The sequence below is a fragment of the Heterocephalus glaber genome, unplaced genomic scaffold (genome assembly GCF_053883595.1).
Source record: "Heterocephalus glaber isolate CG9 unplaced genomic scaffold, H.glaber_assembly_v1.0 deba00001608, whole genome shotgun sequence".
NCBI classification, from domain to species: Eukaryota; Metazoa; Chordata; class Mammalia; order Rodentia; family Bathyergidae; genus Heterocephalus; species Heterocephalus glaber.
Genome location: NW_028258379.1, coordinates 38,100,264 through 38,117,886, shown reverse-complemented (window position 1 = coordinate 38,117,886; position 17,623 = coordinate 38,100,264).

Below are 17,623 nucleotides of genomic sequence, written 5' to 3'. Positions count from 1 at the left end.
CACGCCCGAGTCCCCAAGCAGGCCTGCAAGTGACACGGGGGATGAGGAGCCTGGCTTCCGCGGTCCTGTGGCAATGTCGCCAGGAGGGAAAACAGCCAGTCCACGACCCTCGTCAGCCTGAGTCCGCGTCCACTGTTGGTGCCGGCAGGGCCTCACCTCTGCGCGAACCCGGCGATTTCTCTTTGCCTACAACAGGATTCCAAAATAGAATTCTCGCTTCCTTCCTCGGCCCTGGGACCGACGGGGATGTCCAGCTCACGTCCAACTGTCCGGCATGGGTCCAGTGATCCTGCTAACAGGTGCCACTGAGTCATGCCGCGTGGGGGCGCTCTTGGGGTCTTCAGAAGGGTTGGCGAGGACGCCTCGCCCCACCCCACACCCCCAACCAGGACTGAGGAAATGGGGGGACCAGAGGAAAAGTAAGTCTTTTCATCATTTCACTTGTCTGTGAAGTATGGTAATTCATTCATCTGAAATTCCTGGGGCCAGGGATGTAGCTCAGTGGTTCCACCTCCTGCCTCGCAAGTGCAAGGTCCCTGGTACAAGAAAAACAAAAACAAACAAAAAAAGAAATTCCTGGGAGTTGATCTTCCATAAGACAGAGGCTAAATTCTTAAATGGGTCTTGGATCTGTCCAGCAATACACAGCACCGACTGTGTCCGGAGAGGATGTGGGGGTGGCTCCGGAGGTGGCCCCTTGCCTCAGAGGTTGCCAGGGTGAGCTCTGATACCTAGACACCTCTGAGGTTCAGGGCTTGAGTGGTGGAAGAGGGGTGAGCAAGAGGGTGCTAGGCGCAAATGGGGAAGCGAGCAGAGCCCTTCTTGGAGGCGTGATTGTAGGTGAAGGCTGCATAGGAGTTCTCCAGTGTTGTTTAGATGAGGGGGACCTTCTAGGCTAGGGTGTAGGAGAGAGGGTGGGTGCATGTGCACACATTCACGTTAGAAAGTGCAGGTTAAGAGCCAGGCGTGGTGGAGTGTGCTTGTAATCCCAACTACTCACTCAAGAGGCTGAGGCAGGAGGACGGCTTGAGGCCAAAGGTTTGAGCCCAGCATGGGCAACATAGATCTCATCTCAGGCAAACAAAAAGTATAGCTTGTTAGTTCAGGCAGGATTAGCATAGAGGGGAGTATGATGCGGGAGAATGAAGCAAAACCTTTCACATTTTGGACATAAATCTGCCTGTGTGTGTGTGTGTGTGTGTGTGTGTGTTTTGGGGTTTTTTTTGGTACCGGGGATTGAACTCGGGTCCTTGCGCTTGCGAGGCAGGCGGCGGAACCGCTGAGCTAAATCCCCGGCCCTGTGCATGTGAATGTGTGTGTGTGTGATGTGGTGCTGGGGATGGAACCCAGGGCTTCATGCATGCTAGACAAGCACTCCACCTCTGAACTCCATTCCCAGCCCTTTTAAAATTTTATCTTGAGAAAGGCTCTTGCTAAATTTACCAGGCTGGACAGGAACTTTGAATCCTCCTGCCTCAGCCTCCTGAGTAGTGGGGACTGCAAGTGTGCACCACCGCTACAGCTGTCTTAACTGTTCGTGAATGTCCTCCAGCCCTGCCCCTCCTTTCCCACACTGGGGTCGTCCTAGGCTTGATGCTGATCTCGGGAATCAGGCCAAGCCATCCTCGCCTGCCCTGCCCACTTCCCTCCCCAGGGGGCAGAGCCAGGGGATCCCACCAGAGGCACAGGCAACAGGCTGGGCATCAAACAGAAACGGGTGGCGGGGGGGGGGGGAGTCCTCTCCAGGCAGGCGTGGCTGGGGAAGGCTGTCCTGGCTCCCGGTGGGGCGTTTTCTGGGTGACTGTGACAGAATCCTCACCCGCCACATCTCCGAATCTGTGTCTATAAAAGGGAGCTCGGGGCGTGGTGGCTTGGCCCCCCGACCTGTCGGCAGGGAGTTCTGCCAAGTTTAAGGCTGTGAAAACATGCGGCTCTCGAGGAACTGAAAGTGTCGTGGCATTGTATTCTCTTATTTGTAAGGAAACATTACCATTTTCACACAATTATATACAAAAGCAAAAGTTTCCAGCGTACTCGGCTGGGTTACTGAGCTCCTGGAAAGAGGCGCCTCACAGCCCTGTCCCCAAGGAGCAGCCGAGGAAGGCCGTGCCTCTCCCGTCTGGCGTCCCTGCAGCCCCAGCCCCACCCCAGCCCGCCGCGGGTCCTGGGGCGGCCACCGCCGGGCACCGCCTGACCCTGGACACACGTTCACCCTGGACACGCGTGGGGTCTGCACGTGTGCCTGACCCCAGCGGCGCCAGTGACTCCGCAGCCCTGAGTCCTGCAGCCTGCACGCTGCTGAGAGGTGTTTAAGGATTAAGTGAATTAATGAATAAATGAATGAGGCACAGAGTGATCTCTGCGTTATCACGGGCCCCTCGGAGAGACTCCGTGTCCTAGCAACTGGCACTGCGTGGCCGGCACTGTCCTCTCGCTACCCCTGTCTCTGGTCCCAGAGTTGCTCACCTCCCACCTGGGCCTCTCCGAAGGGGGCCCAGCGTCTCACCTCATTCCCTCCCCCCAGCACCTGCAGCTCTCGCCCTGCAGTATGGGCAGAAGCTGCGTACAGACCACGTCCTGCCCACCTCCCCCAGCGAGGCGCCTCTGAACCGCTCCGCAGCGCCTGAGCCGCCTGAGCCGTTCCTATGGCGACGCGCTGCACCTCAGAGGCCCTACCTCGCTGTCTGCAGCCAGGCTCCCGCCGGCACGGACAGCAGGGGACGCCAGGCCCCAGCTGACCCCGTCCTCTGCCGCGGGCACGCGCGCGCGCGCACACCCACACTCACACTCTCAAGAGCTTGGTACCCAAACTCAAGTTTAGAGGGGAAGAGGGGCTAGGGATGGAGGCACAGAGGAAGAGGGGAGGGCCAGAGGAAGAGAGAGAGACGCAGGGCGCAGGGTGGAGATGAACCAGCTTCCCGGGATGAGGCCGCCTCCTGTGGGTCACAAACGTGTACTAATAAAGCAATAAATATATTTTTTAGAAAGTTTAGTCTCCTAACAACGAGCTCGTTCCATCCCTGCATAGAAATGTCCATTCCTCCTCCCCGCACAGGCTGAGCGGGCTCCTTTCCAGACACAGATGGATGCTGAGGCCCGGAGAGGTGGAGAGGCTCCCCGAGGTCACCCGGCCGCTGAGGAATCGACAGAGAAGGGCTAGAAGGCTGCCTGTGGGCCACACCGTGCCGGGAGGACGCAGGAGTGGGCTGTGAAGGCTCCTGGAGGGAGGCCCAGGCTTCCTGGTTTCAGAGGCGCGGCCCCAGGTCCAATCACAAAGCCCACAGACTGGGACAGAGGAGCAATCGAGTTACAGAAGTAGGACTGGGCAGTCGCAGGCTGGGCACAGGACGCTCAGTGTCGGAGGAGAGGGGACACAGGAGGCTGCCCCAGTGCAGCTCCCAGACTTCCTCTCCTGGCCTCCCTCTCCGTGTCCTGCTTTCTCCCTCCCCTGCGACCCAGGTCTGTCTTTACTACTGCACACCAGGCCCAGGCATGAACCCAGGGCCCCCGACATCTCTGGGGTCCCCGACACCACCCACCAGGGGCTGGCCAGGCCCTGGACCCTGTGCTCTCACCCTGTCTCTGTCACAAGGGCCCCTCCCCAGCTCTCCAGTCCATCCCACTCCCGCTCTGCAGCCCCAGCCTCCACCCTGGGACTGTGGCCCACGTGGGGGCACCACACTCTCGGTACATCCATCCACCCTTCCCTCCCGGATTCATTTCCACTCCCCAGGGCTCCGAGCGAGTGCAGAACTGGATTCGCAGTAGGGCTCACTGTGCGTCCATGGCATTGAATTGTGCCATCTGATCAAAGGATGAAGAGGGAAGCGTGGGGCTTGTGCGGGGGGCCTCTGAGGCGGGAAATAGCCTGTTAAGCCTGGGGAGCCACACCTCCCTGTGAAGATTTGCCTTCAGCCTTTAAACCTTCTGTATCGATTCCTTGATCAGCTTCTTTTCAGTGGCTTTTTCCTGCTCCTCTCCAATGGGCCAATTATCTTGGGCTGCAATTTACTTCATTCTTCCTCCCCTCCACCAGCAGGAGCGGCTGCAGCCTCAGCTGCCTGTGGCCAGCACAGGCCCCATTGGCTCCTCTGACCTGCAGGGGAATCTGCCCCCAGTCTCCCATGGCTTCCGGTCTGTTTGGAGCTTTGCTTTGCTTTCCTCTTAGGAGAGAGAAGCATGTCCAACACCCTTTTCAACATCTTCTGTGCACAGGTGGGAGTGACAGGTGGGCGCCGGCCAGTGCACTGGGGTCACCAGGGCTCTGGGCTGGCATCGCTTCCCTGGCCTGAATGCTGGGCTAGCTGGGAAGGGTCAGGCTGCTTAGTAGGGCTCGGGGCCAGGCGCTGGCCTCACCTCTATTCTGAGGATGCTGGAGATGCAGTGGGACAAGGCAGGGCCATGCAAACTGCAAAAGGGCACTTGGGGCAGGGCCACCCAGTCCAGGTCCCTTCAATGCAGCCCACGGCCTGCCACAGAGGCATGGCCACCTGCAGCACCAGCACCCAAGGCCCGGGGCAGTTGCCACCACTGGGTTCAGCCCTGGGGTCTGTGCCCAGCCTCTCCCCTCCCCACTCGATAGCTTGAGTTAACAGGGACTGGGAACAGCAAGGCTTCGAGGCCTGGGTGAGTCAGGCAGGGGCTCAGGGAAAACAGGTGGTATTCACAAGGTGGCTCTGCCAGAGGGGGTAATAAAGGGGCTATTTACAGGGGCCAGGGCCCAGGCAGAGGACAGCAGCCCAGGCACCCTAGGCCTAGGGATCCAGGCACTACCTACCTTGCTGTGTGCAGAGGCTCCCGCGCATGGTGACCCAGGCAGAGGCCGACCTCCATCCACTCAGGTGGGACGCCACACACAGACACAGGGCAGAGCAGAGGATGGAGCCACTTCCGAAAGTGACAAAAGGCCCACAAGACACAGAGCATTGTGGCCTCCTTCTCAGGAGGGGAAACTGAGGATAGAGAAGCCTCTTGGAGCTGGAAGCCAATGCCGGGTCTTCTCCTGGAGCCCCTGGTCCCCATCAGCACAGAGCGGGGCCATTCCTGGCCTGGCTCCAAGAGGGAACCAGGCCCTGGAAGAGGCAGCAGAACCTGCCTCCGCTCTGGCTCTGGGTGGCATCACTGCAGGATGCTGCACTCCACTGTGCTGGTTTAGCACCCACCTGGAGGCTGCATGCCGGGTGGCGTCTTCTCCCAGAGGGCTCTGTGGGCCAGGGGGAGGCCACACTCACACACTGAGCTGAGCCCACACTCAGCAGTGGCTGATCTGCAGATTGGCAGTGTGTGGGCACAGCCCTGGCTGGCCCCTCTGTGGGCCTCAGTTCCCACACTTGGCCTCCTCTTGGCTCGGGTGGGTGCGGAAGCCATGCTCCAGGCAGGAGATGGGTGCAGAGTGCTTCGTGGGTCAGAGGACAGTCAGTGCAAATGGGCAGAGGGCAAGGATGGTGGCTGGACAGGGCAAGGGTGGGTCACACGGTGGTGGCAGGGAAGAGACCGGTAACAAGCCTGGCTGAAAACAGAACAGGTGTGGAGTAGAGCTCACCCGGGAAGCAGGAGAAGCGGGACACGGTTGGGGGAGGCAATCCCACAAGCTTCTGCTGCCGTCTTTCACCCTGAGACTCCTCCTGGATTCCCAGAAACACCCCAACCCCTCTTCATGGAAACAGTCAGAAGTCCCACGAGCCAAGAGAGAAAAGAGGGTAGAGAGGGGAGTGGTCATCCATGCCTGGGCCGCTGGGTGTCCCCTGGGGATCAGCAGTGCTGCTGGGGCAGGCTGGGGACCAGAGGGGGAGGGGAGAACGGGGTGCACCAGGCTTCTAGGAGGGTGCAGGGAGAGCTGCTAGCAAAGGGCTTCAGGGTGCACAAGGGTGTGCGTGTGTGCATCTGTGTATGTGTGTGTACGTGCATGTGCGTGCTCCTGTGTATCTTCCCTTACGGACAGGACAGCCTTGGGGGTGTTTATGGCCAAGAGGCTGCAGACACAGGGAGGCATAATTGATTAATTGAATGAGGAGAAGGCACTCTCCTCAGGCTGAGCCAGTAGGGAGACAAGGATTTGAACCGACACCTCCGCTAATCAGACACACTCATAATTGAGTTAGCCGCACTCGTGTGCAGGTGCCTTGGCCTGCCGGGCTTGGCCAGGTTCCCCAAGCCCCCTCCTACTCTCCTCCACACGTGCCAGCACAGGAGAGCAGCCACCTGGGCAGGCATCAGGACGGGCTCGGTGACTGTCCTTATCGGAGGAGCCTCGAGCGTTCACTGTGCTTTTAACTTTCAAAGTGGTTTCACATTGATTTTATTTACTCCTCAGAGCCCGGCATCTGTCATGCTCTGCCTCAGAGACCTGCAAGCCACTTTGTGCATTGGTAGGGCTAGAAAGAAGACCCTGGCTCATGTCTGATTCTGCGTCTCTGCTCCAACCACCTACCCACTAAGGACCCAGGGAGTGTTTGTTGAGTGAATGCACGACGGATAATGGACAGCATTGTGAATGTTCAACAGGAAAGCTATTTCTCTCCTTCTTGTAACTATGGGCAAACTGAGGCCACAAAAGCATCCTCACCCCGGGCAGTGGGGGACATGCTGCTGATCTTTGGAGGGGGCCCTAATGCTGTCTTAGGTCAGTTTGTGCCACATTTGAGCACGTGGAAGCCTCCTAAGGGTCCTGGTAGCTCTCCTGTTTGCTTTTTCGGGATGTGGGCACAGCCTCCACTTGGCCCTGTGGTCCCCCTCACTGTGGACCTATTGATTCTAGAGCCGCAGGAGGCCCAGGCCAGGCAAGAGAGGCACTAGGGAAGGTCTCCCCAACCCTGTAGCACAGCGCCCACACCTCCTGAGGCCCCCACAGCCTGGACACCCCAGCTGCCTGCCACATGCTCTGACCTCCAAGCCCTGGCCCAGGGACCCTCATCAGAAATGCCCCTCTGGTCTGTACCCACCCCGATGCCACACCTGCTGCCCCAGGTCTTCACACACACCCCGGTGCACCCTGGGGCCCTGCCCTACCCACGCGATGACCTTGAGGGCCCTGCAGCAGCCACTGGAGGTACCACCACCCGGCACCCTTCTTGGGGAAGTCTGGGCCCCATCTGGACCATGCCAGGGCTTTCTGCCACCCGGGGGTGTGAGGCCAGGCCTCAGCTGGCACTGGGCATGGCAGGCAGGCAGGGCTGGGGCAGCTGTGGATGCTGCCTGTCCGCTTTGAGGCTGCCATGCTGTGGGCAGGGATTCCCTTGGGAGCAGCTGCGAGTCTTCCTGGCAGTTCCGGGTGCCCGACCCAAGCAAGGCTCCCTTGGCCGGCATGGCCCTGTTGCCGGTATTTTTAACTTGGCCCGGCTCTTAATAAACCTTCCATGTGTGGGGAGCAGTAAACAACAATTTAAGGACTTGACTAACGAAAGCTCCCCCTGGGGACGCTTCCATCCCCAGGCAGGGCCATCACTCCCGGCCTCCCGTGGCTTCCAGCTGCAAACTGCAGCTGCACAGAGATGGGAGACCAGAGAGTCTGGGGTGCCTGGGGAGGGGCCAGCAGAGAACGCCCCACCTCTGCAGCCTGGCGATCTCGGACCCTGCCTCCCCCTCCAGGAAGCCCCATCCCAGGCGAGCCCAGCTCCCCTTCACAGGGTGAGGGCGGGGTCTCCTGCCCCCTCCAGCAACAGCTGCTCAGCCCCCCAGAGCACGTGTCCCCCAGGGCCTTCTCTGCTGGCCCCGGAGACCCCTGCTTCACATTCTTTCTCTCCTGCCCTTTTGCTGAGGCCACACCAGGCTCTGCCACGCTGTCTGCCTCGTCCTCTCCGTCCTCCTGCCTGCAGGTGGGCCTGGGAGACCCTGCCTCCCCTTGTCCAGGGAAGGGAGGGCTAGGTGTGGACCTCAGGTGTCCTCTCTGCTCCTCCTGGTCCTGCCTGCCCAGTGGACACCCAGGCCCCTGCTCAGTGCTCCCTGGGGACAGGAGTCCTCCTTCCTTCGGGGAGTTGGAGGAGGGGGACCCCAGAAGAACCACAGAGGGTGCCACAGAGGCAAAGAATAGGTGCTTAATAAATACCAGTCCTCCTTGGGCAGGATTGGTTTGACCCAAAACCAAAAACAATGATGATTGCCTACATGCAACCTCAGGAGCCCCCACCCTAAAAGCATCTGCTCCCCATCTCACAATGCCCAGCACTTCCATCCTGTAGTAGTAAGGCAGCCCTGTCTAGCCATACCTGCACTGCCCTGGGGTCCTCTGCCCACCTCGAGTGCACATCTGTGGGGTGGGACAGAGGAGCTGCCCTGGGAGCCCCCAAAAGGCTGGGGGGCTGGGCCACAGGGAGAGCCTTGGAGCCAAGCAGCCTGCCGGGTTATCACTGCCTGTCCTAACTGTCCTTATTACAGTCATTAGGAATGTGCCCGCTGACCTCTGAGGTGACAGAGCCTGGCCACCTGCTCAGGTGCTTCCTGGCGGTGAGTGGCCAGCAGGCGTCACGGAGCTTGGCCACTCGGGCATGTGGTTTAGTCCTGCCCCAGATGGGGACCACCGTACTGAACAACGCCTTGGCTGACTTCCTAAGCTCCTCGTCCGCACCTCCTCCCAGACAGAAGCTGGCAAGGAGGCGGTGCCAACCTGAGCCCTGGCATGGGCTTCTGCATTCCCTGGCTGCAACTTTGTACAAACATCTTCAGAAGACTCTTCCTTAGGATTTTCCTCTGCGATTCTCGGGGAAGGAGGCAGAACCTGGTGCTGGCAGGCCGACAGTATAATCAAGATTGCCACATTGCTGGGTGTGTACTTACCAGCTCGTTAGCAAGTCTGCGGGGTGTAACTGTGCAGCAGGTGCCTGAGGAACAAGAGGGCCCGGCCGGCGGTGGCTGCAGACTTCACACTGGCCTGGGGCCCCAGCATGTGGGGGCCATAGGCGGGGCCATGTGGGCAAGTGGGGTGCAGGCCTGTGGACACACAGGTGCACTGGGCCATTGCTGGGCTGGACGCTGTGCCCCTGGCCAGGCTTCAGTCTTTCCTCTGTCCTTGGGGATGGTTATGCAAAACCTAAAGTCCCCAGGGCCTGCCAAGTCTGGGGCTCCCCCTTCCTGGGCCCCACCATGGCTGAAAGGGAACCCCAAATGGAGATTTGACTGGACATGTCCCTGCAGCCCCACGGCCCCCAGGAGAGGGGCATCTACAAAGGAAAGCCAAGTGGAGCATGGTCAGGGAGACAGACAGGTGGTGCCCAGGGACACGGGCAAGTAGCAGCACCCAGTGGAGCCAGGGAAGGAGGGCATGGCCTACCCAAACCCCACGCTGGTGCCCAGGACCAGGTCCAGCTGGGGTCTTCTCTCACCAGCCCAGTGACCCAGGTGGGGCCTGAGAGCCCTTGGAAGGCTTCCCAGTGGAGGTGACCTTGGGGATGGGCCTCGAGGGGTTCAAATGGGTTTGCCTCCTGCGAGAGAGCGGGGCCTTCCCAGCAGCAGCAAGTCGTGCTCAAGCCAGGACATTCATGTGCCCGGCTATTTCGGGAGCCGACTCAGAGACCATGAAGAGTGAGAGGACCGACCGGCTGTCCCCAGGGAGACTCCAGGTTGGAGGGGCTGCCCCGCCAGGGGTCCCCAGTGCCAGCCACTGGGAAGCGTCATGAGGGAGCCTCAGGAGGACTAGGTCAGAGCCTCGGGAGCCCCGGCGGTCCCCTTTGGTGGCCACGGCAGAGGAAGGGGAGCAGGGACAGTGGAAACCACAAGAAAGCTGCCCCTGGAGGAGCAGGTTAGGGCTGAGCTGGGCAGGGGGACAGAACAGCCTGGGGCAGAGGAGGAGTTGGGGCCCGAGTCTCCGCTATTTGCTCGTGCTTCCACACAATAGAAAATCGGGGTTAGAGTATCTCCAAGATTGATTACGTTAGTTTGAAAAGGAGTTGCAGAGCCGCGTGTGTACAATGAACTCATCTATGTGACGGAGTCCGCACCAGACCCACCGCCTGTCTACACGCGTGCTTGCACTTGCACAGAAGTTTCCGGAGGGTTAGGCAGCACTGTTACCAGTGTTCCCCTCTGGCACGCAGGCTGGGAACAGGGAGGGCACTTTCCAGAGGGTCCGTTTTGTCCTTTAAACAACTTCTGAGATGAAAAGCAATGCCGTGGGAAAACACGGCGGAGAAGGCCTGTATTTTGCTAAAGTTCACACACAGGTACAAGGGATTGGGAAGGTGCGGGGGGCCTGGAAGATTCCAGAAGGCTCAGCTCTCTTCCCAAAACTCTGGCTTGTCACAGCTGGGCTCTAGTGTCACCCTGAAGGCCGGACAAGCGCTCTGTTGTGGCCGCCACCCCTGGCCTGCACGAACCAGCTGCGCCCCCTGCCGACGGGGAGGCGGCGGCCAAGGAGCCTGTCTTCCTGGGGACGTCACCCTGCTTTTCTCCCCGGGATGCATGTATTTCTTTAAAAATGGTACGTGTGGCAAAAAGATAAGAGGACAGCGTTATTAATGAGAGCAGGTGAGGGACAGATATTCATTATCATTTTCTGCCCAACAAAGCCCGCTGAAGGCTCGCTCCAGAGTGATAAATTCCTCGCGGGCCAGAGTCCTCCCAGACACGGAACCACAAGCTTGTCATAACTCATGTCACAAGAGCCACATTTCTTTCTCCCGAATTTCCTCCATACAGCCCACTCGGGAGGCTCCATACAGCCCCCACGAGCGAGGTCGATAACAAATTTTGGAAACGCAGAATTTCACAGCTCATTGGGCAGGCCTCAAGATGACAATACAGCGGATTACTTCCTCCTGAGTGCCCACCGCTGCTGGCCTCGGTGGTGGGGACCGATGCCAGGCCAGGGAAGCCAGAGGGGTCCAGGCATTCATGAGGCTGGCGCTGCGGGTGCTGCCCGGGACTCGCTGGGCCCTTAGCTGCTGCCGTGCCTGGCCGACGTTGATGCAGAGCAGGACAGTGGCAGCAGTGCTGGGGCCAGGGTGCCCAGTGGGAAGGTGCCCTGGGCCCCGAGGAGCCCCCCCACCGCCCGGCCCATGGCAGGCAGCCCCCCTTCCGGGCAGTGTTCTTGACATCCTTTCCCAGCAAGCGTGGCCAGGCGCTGGATGCTCTCAGCCCCTCCTGGGAGCCACAGACAGCTGCCTTAGACAAAGTCCAGACTGCAGGGCCTGCTCAATAAAACTTCCCATCACGCCTGGCCCCACAGCTCCCCTGACGTCAGAACGGCCAAGGTCTGGCCACCCCAGCTGCAGGGGCACATGGGAGAGGCCCCCGGGCCCCTCTGATGGAGCAGGGGAGGGGCCAAGATGGGGCCGCTTCACATGTGGACAGGGAGGGACCTGAGCCTGCTGTTCCACCTTGGCCTCAGCGTGCAGGACAGGATGTCCCCCACCTCGGGCTAGCCCTTCCCCTCACATGAGCCCCAGTCCTGACCCTCCCTGTACAAACTGCCTGCCAGGACAGCCTTCGTCCCCTCCACCAGGGACCGGACACAGAGTGTTCTGTCAGTGAATACTCAGGGGAGGAGGGGTTCCTCCTGCTCAGCCTCCTGCTCAACAGGGCATCCTGGGCAGGGTGTGGGCCAGGCAGGACGGACTCCCAGCTGAGGGCAAGTGGAGCCACCCAGAGGCCCTGGGCAGTAACTGGTGAGGACGAATGGGTGGAGCCCAACCTGCCCAGGGTCCCCTCCTCCACATTCCCCCTGGGGTGCTCAGGTGTCCAGGGCTTCGGGGGACAGGGCCCCAGACTCCCCTTGCTGCCCCTCTGGATCCGAAGGTTCCCTGAAGGCAGCAAGGAGAGTCTGGGAGCTGAAGGGACAGCACTGGGCAGGGGCCAAGGGCCGAAGACAGGAAGTTAGTCTTTCAAGTGGAATTTGAGCCTGGTGTGTTGTTTGGAAAGAAATAGTGGATGGGGCTGGGCTGTGCTAGACCGTCCACCTACCTCGTGCCAGGCCCTGGGTTTTGTCCTCAATATGGGCGGGGGCGAAACTGGCATTGATTTTTCCTGAATGTAATCCATGCTGTTTAAAGAAAAACTGGAGAAGGCTGGAGATTCCCCTGCTCCCTCCACCTCTTGGCTCCCTGCCCGTTTGCCAAAAATCTCTCTCTGTTGCCTATTGTCTTATTTTACTCTTCAATTATTTGTGCTTTGAGCTTCTCACATAAGAGAAACCATATATTTTTAACCTTGTGTGTCTGATTTGTTTCACTTAACATGTTCTCCAGGTGCACCCATTTTCCTACAAAATGATTCACATTTATCCTTCTTTATGGCAGAGCAGTACTTCATCGGGTATAAACACATTTTCTTTATCCGTTCATCTGTTGATGGACATGTAGGCTGCTTCCAAAATTTAGCTATGTAATAAGACTTGTGCTGCTATAAACATGGGAATCCAAGGATCACTGTAACATGATGTCTTTAACTCTTTGGGGAGAATACCTAGAAGGGGAATAGCTGGGTTGAATGGAATTTCCATTTTAAATATTTAAGAGAGAATCTCCACGCTATTTCCATAGTGATTGTACTGGTTTACACTCCCACCAACAAGGTAGAAGCGTTCTTTTTCCCCCACAGCCTCACCAGCACTTGTTATTATCTGATTTTTTTTCTTTTTGGTACTGGGGATCAAACTCAGGACTTTGTGCTTGTGAGGCAGGTGCTGTGCCACTGAACTAAATCCCTGGCCCTATTATCTGATTTCTTGATGGTGGCCATTCTTTCTGGAGTAAGATGGAATCTCAGTGTTGTTTTATTTGCATTTCCCCAATGACTAGTGATGTTGAACATTTTTCATGTATTTGTTGGCCACTTGTACTCCTTCTTCTGAGAAATGTCTGTTCATTTCAGTTGCTCATGTTTTAATTAGGTCTTTTATTTAGGGGATTTAATTTTTTTTAGTTCTTTATATATTCTAGATATTTATTCTCTGTCCAAGGTGTAGCTGGCAAATTTCTTTTCCCATTCTGTAGGTTGTCTCTTCACTTTGTTGGTTGTTTCCTTTGCTGTGCAGAAGCTTTTTAATTTGATATGATCCCATTTGTTGATTCTTAATGTTCTTTTCTCTTTTTTCTTCTTCTTTTCTCTCTCTCTCTCTCTTTCTTTTTTCTGTTACCAGGGATCGAACTCAGGACCTTATGTTTGCCAGGCAAGCACGGCACCACTGAGCTATATCCCCAGCCCCACTTGGTATTATTTCTTCTGTCACTGGGGTTCTGTTCAGAAAGTCCTTTTCTACATCTATGTCTTCAAGAGTTTTATCTATTTTTATCTTCCAGCAGATTAAGTGTTTTTGTTTTAACATTTATATCTTTGATCCATTTTGATTTCAGTACATCAAGAGAGATATGTGTCTAGACTCAGTCTTGTCCATGTGGATAGCTAACTTCCCCCTGCCATTCATTGAAGAGCCTGTCTTTCTTTCAGTATTTGATTTTGGCCCCTTTGTCAAAGATCAGGTGACTGAATATGTCCAGGGTTATTTTTATGTCCTCTATTCTAGTTCTTTGGTCTACAGGTCTGTTTTTGTGCCAGTACCATGCTGTTTTTATCACTGTAGCTTTGTAATATAACTTATTATCCAGTATTGCAATGCCTCCTGCTTTGCTTTTGTAACCCAGGATTGCTTTTGCTATTCTAGGTCTCTTCTGGTTCCATATGAATTTTAGGATTGTTTTCTCTAGTTCTACGAGGAATGCTGTTTGTATTTTGATTGGGATTGTGTTAAATCTGTGAGTCAGTTTTGGAAATATGGCCACTTTGACAATGTTTGTTCTTCTGGATGCCTTTCCATTTTCCAATTTCTTCTTAAAGGTCCTTTTTCAGAGTCCTGTAGTTTCCATTGTAGACATCTTAGGTTAATTCCTAAGTATTTAATTTTTCTTGTTGTTTTTGTGAATGGTATTGTTTCCCCAATTTGTTTCTTAGTGGGTTCATTATTGGTGTACAGAAACACTATTGATTTTTGGTTGACTTTGTACCCTGCTACATTCCTCAATTTGGTTATGAATTCAAGAAGTCTTTCAACAGAATTTTTCGACTCATCTATGTAAAGAATCAGGTCATCTGTGAATAGTGACAATTTGACTTCTTCCTTTCCTGTACATATTCCTATTTATTTCTTTCTCTTACCTGGTTGTTCTCACAAATGTTTTGAGGACTGTATTGAATAGGAGTGGTAATAGTGTACATCCTCGTCTTCTTCCTGATTTTGGAGGGAAAGCTTTCAATTTCTTCCCATTTCATCTAATGTAGGCAATAGGTTTGTCATAAATGGTTTTTATCAGATTGAAATAGTGTTCTTTCATACCTATTTTCTTCAGTTATTTTAATCAAGAATTGACATTAGATTTTGTCAGTGGCTTTTTCTGCTCCTGTTAAGATTGGCATGTGGTTTTTGTCCTTGCTTCTGTTTATGTGGTATATTATATTTATTGATTTATGTATATTGAACCATCCTCATATCCCTGGGATGAAGCCGACGTGGTCATGGTGTATGATCTTTTTGATGATTTGTTGCATTCTGTTTGCAATAGTTGAGAATTTTTGCGTCTATGTTCATTAAAGAGATTGGCGTGTAGTTCTTTTTTTTTTTTTCAGTTGAGTCCTTGTCTGGTTTTAGAATCAGGATAATGCTAGCTTCTGTGAATGAGTTTAGAAGTACTCCTTCCCTTTCAATTTCATTGAAGAGTTTGAGGAGTATTGGCATTATATCCTCCCTGAAGGTTTGTAGAATTCAGCAGTGAATCCATCAGATCTTGGGCTTTTCTTAGTTGGTAGGATTTTTATTACTGCTTCAATTTCATTTCCTATTATTGGATTGTTTAGCATTTTGTGTCTTTTTGATTCAAGTTCGGTCATTCATATGAGTCTAAGAATTTGTCCATTTCTTCAAGATTGTTCAATTTATTGGAGTACAATTTTTCATAGCAGTTTCTAATAATCTCCTGAACTTGGCAGTGTCCATTGTGATTGTGCCTTTTTTCATTTCTAATGGCTTTGATGTGGGTCTTTTCTTCTTTAGTATGTTTGGCTAAGGGTTTGTCTCTTTTGTTTGTTCATTCAGAGAACCAGCTCTTCGATTCATTGGTTCTTTGCTTTTGTTGTTGTTGTTTAGTTTCCATTTCATTCATTTCTGTTCTGATCTTTATGATTTCCCTCCTTGTACCAGGTTTGGGTTTGGACTGTTCTTTTTCCAGTTTCTTGAAGTCCACATCAGGTTGTTTATTTGACCTCACTCTGTTTTTCTAATGTGAGCACTCACAGCAAAACATCCCTTTCTTAAGACTGCTTTCATTATAGGGCTGGGGATTTAGCTCAGTGGTTCTGCCAACTGCCTCACAAGTGTAAAGTCCTGAGTTCGATCCCTGGTACCAAAAAAAAAAAAAGGAAGAGATTGCTTTCATTATGTTCCATAGGTTCTAGTAAGTTGTACTGACATCATCATTTGATTCTAGGGATTATTTAATTTCTTTCTTGATTTCTCCTGTGACCCACTGAATGTTCAGGAGTCAGTTATTATTTCTTTTTAACTCAGGTCCTTGCGCTTGCAAGACAGGCGCAGGAACCACTGAGCTAAATCCCTGGCCCCAGGAGTCAGTTATTTAATGTCCCCTTGTTAGTGATATGTCTGTGGTGTCTTTTGCAATTGATTTCTAGTTTCAGTGCACTATATCTAATAGGATGATTTAGATTCTTTTGTATTTATTTAGGCAGGGTTTATGGACTAATACATGGTCTATTTTGGAGAAAGTTTCATGTGGTGCTGAGAAGAACGTGTCTTCTGTTGCAGCATAGTGGAATACTCAGTAGGTATCTAATAAGTCTGTTGGAAAGTGTGGCTCAGCACTGATATTTCTTTGTAATTTTCTGTGCAGTTGATCTGTCTCTTTGTGAAAGTGGGGGTACTGTAGCCCTCCACTATGATTGTGTTGGTGTTTATTTGGTCTTTCATGTCCAGCAGTCTTTGTTTTATGAAGATAGGTGCACTGATATGTGGTGCATATAGTTTGCCACTGTTGATTTGTTCCCGTAACTAATATGTAGTGACCCTCTTTTCCTCTTCTGATCAGTTTTGGCTTGAAATTTATGTTTCTGGGAATGGAATGGCTACCCCTGCTTGCTTTGGGGATCTTGATGCATGGAATATTGTTTTCCATCCTTTGATTTTTAGTCTATGTATTTCCTTTAGGATTAGATGAGTTTCTTGCATGCAAAAGAATGTTGGACTCTGTTCCTTTTATGTAGTCTGCCAATCTGTCTTTTAATTTATGCGTGGAGGCCAATGACATTGAAAGTTATTACTGAAAGGTATTGACCTATTCCTGTCATTGCATAATTTTCCTGTTGTTTACTTCTTATTTTTTCACTTTTTATTTAACTACTCACCTTGTTTGGTGTATTTACTCCATCTGGCTCTTTGATAAGGAGAAATGGGTCTGTTACGGTATCTTTTGTTTCTCATATTTCAGATTCATTCCTTGATACAGTTTCTCAAAGGTAAAATCTCCATATCCAAGACAATAGAAACTCTGTGTGTGTGTGTGTGTGTGTGTGTGTATGTGTGTGTGTGTGTGTGTGTGTGTTGGGAAGATACTTGTTTAGGGAGGGGTGTGGATGTCCTGCAGGAGAAAGGCCCCATGGCCTCTTGTGTTCTAGGCAAGACTTCTACCTCCATTCCCAGAAATCTTTTTAAAGAAAAAAAAAAGACTTGGGGAGATTGATAAAATCATATCTATTTCTTTTAGAAAACTTAGAGACAAGCATAAAGAGACAGCCATAAGTTACCAATGCATTTGGGAAGGTTCGTGTATTTGTGATCTGGTTGTGAGCAAGTGTGAGTGTGTCTATGCACACACACCCGTGAGAGGTGAGGCTGCCCCAGCCCAGTGGGTGACCTTCACACCTGGCCCCGTGTGACCTCAGGACCACCAGGTGCTCTGCAGTACCTTCCTACCCCAGCCTGGCCTTGCCTCCTGGTTTGGTGACAAGGGGGCTTCCTGACCACAGCCACAAGAGCTTCCATCCCTCAGGCAACTGGACATCAGAGAGCCCAGACCCCCACCACCCATCCATTCCAGCCACAGTTACCCTTCCTCGTCCTGTTCCTCACATCTGTGTGAGCTGCATGACTAGTGCCTCAGTTTCTCCACTGGGAACAGGGCCTCACGGGGCCCCTCTACCTTTCCTTGCCCAGCAGCTCCTGCTCAGAAGCCCCGACTTGCCCCAGGCCCTCTGCTCAACCAGGAAGGGGCAGAAGTCCTGGGATTTGGTGTCCTTGGCCTCCACATACAGCTGGACCTGAGCCCCAGGTGAATCTAGTGGACCCCTGCATCCACCTCACTCGTAGCTTGGGGTGCCGTGGAACCCAATAAGGCCACTGAGTGTCAACCACTGGTTCAGGCCCTGCGCCTGTCACCCCCGAGCAAGGACACACAGGTAAACGGTGACCAGCAGTCCTCAGAGACTGCTCTTCTGCGCCCCACCCCCCTTTAGCTGTGAGGTCGCACATCGCCTCCTGTGGCACTCACCCAGGAGCAGGGATTGCAGATTCCAAGCGGGGAATGTGGGGTGCCCAGAATGCCCACAGCCCTGGGGCCCTGCATGCTGACAGCAGAGACCCTGACACCCCAACTCTCCAAACCACAGGGGCAGGGCGAGCAGCCAAACCTCA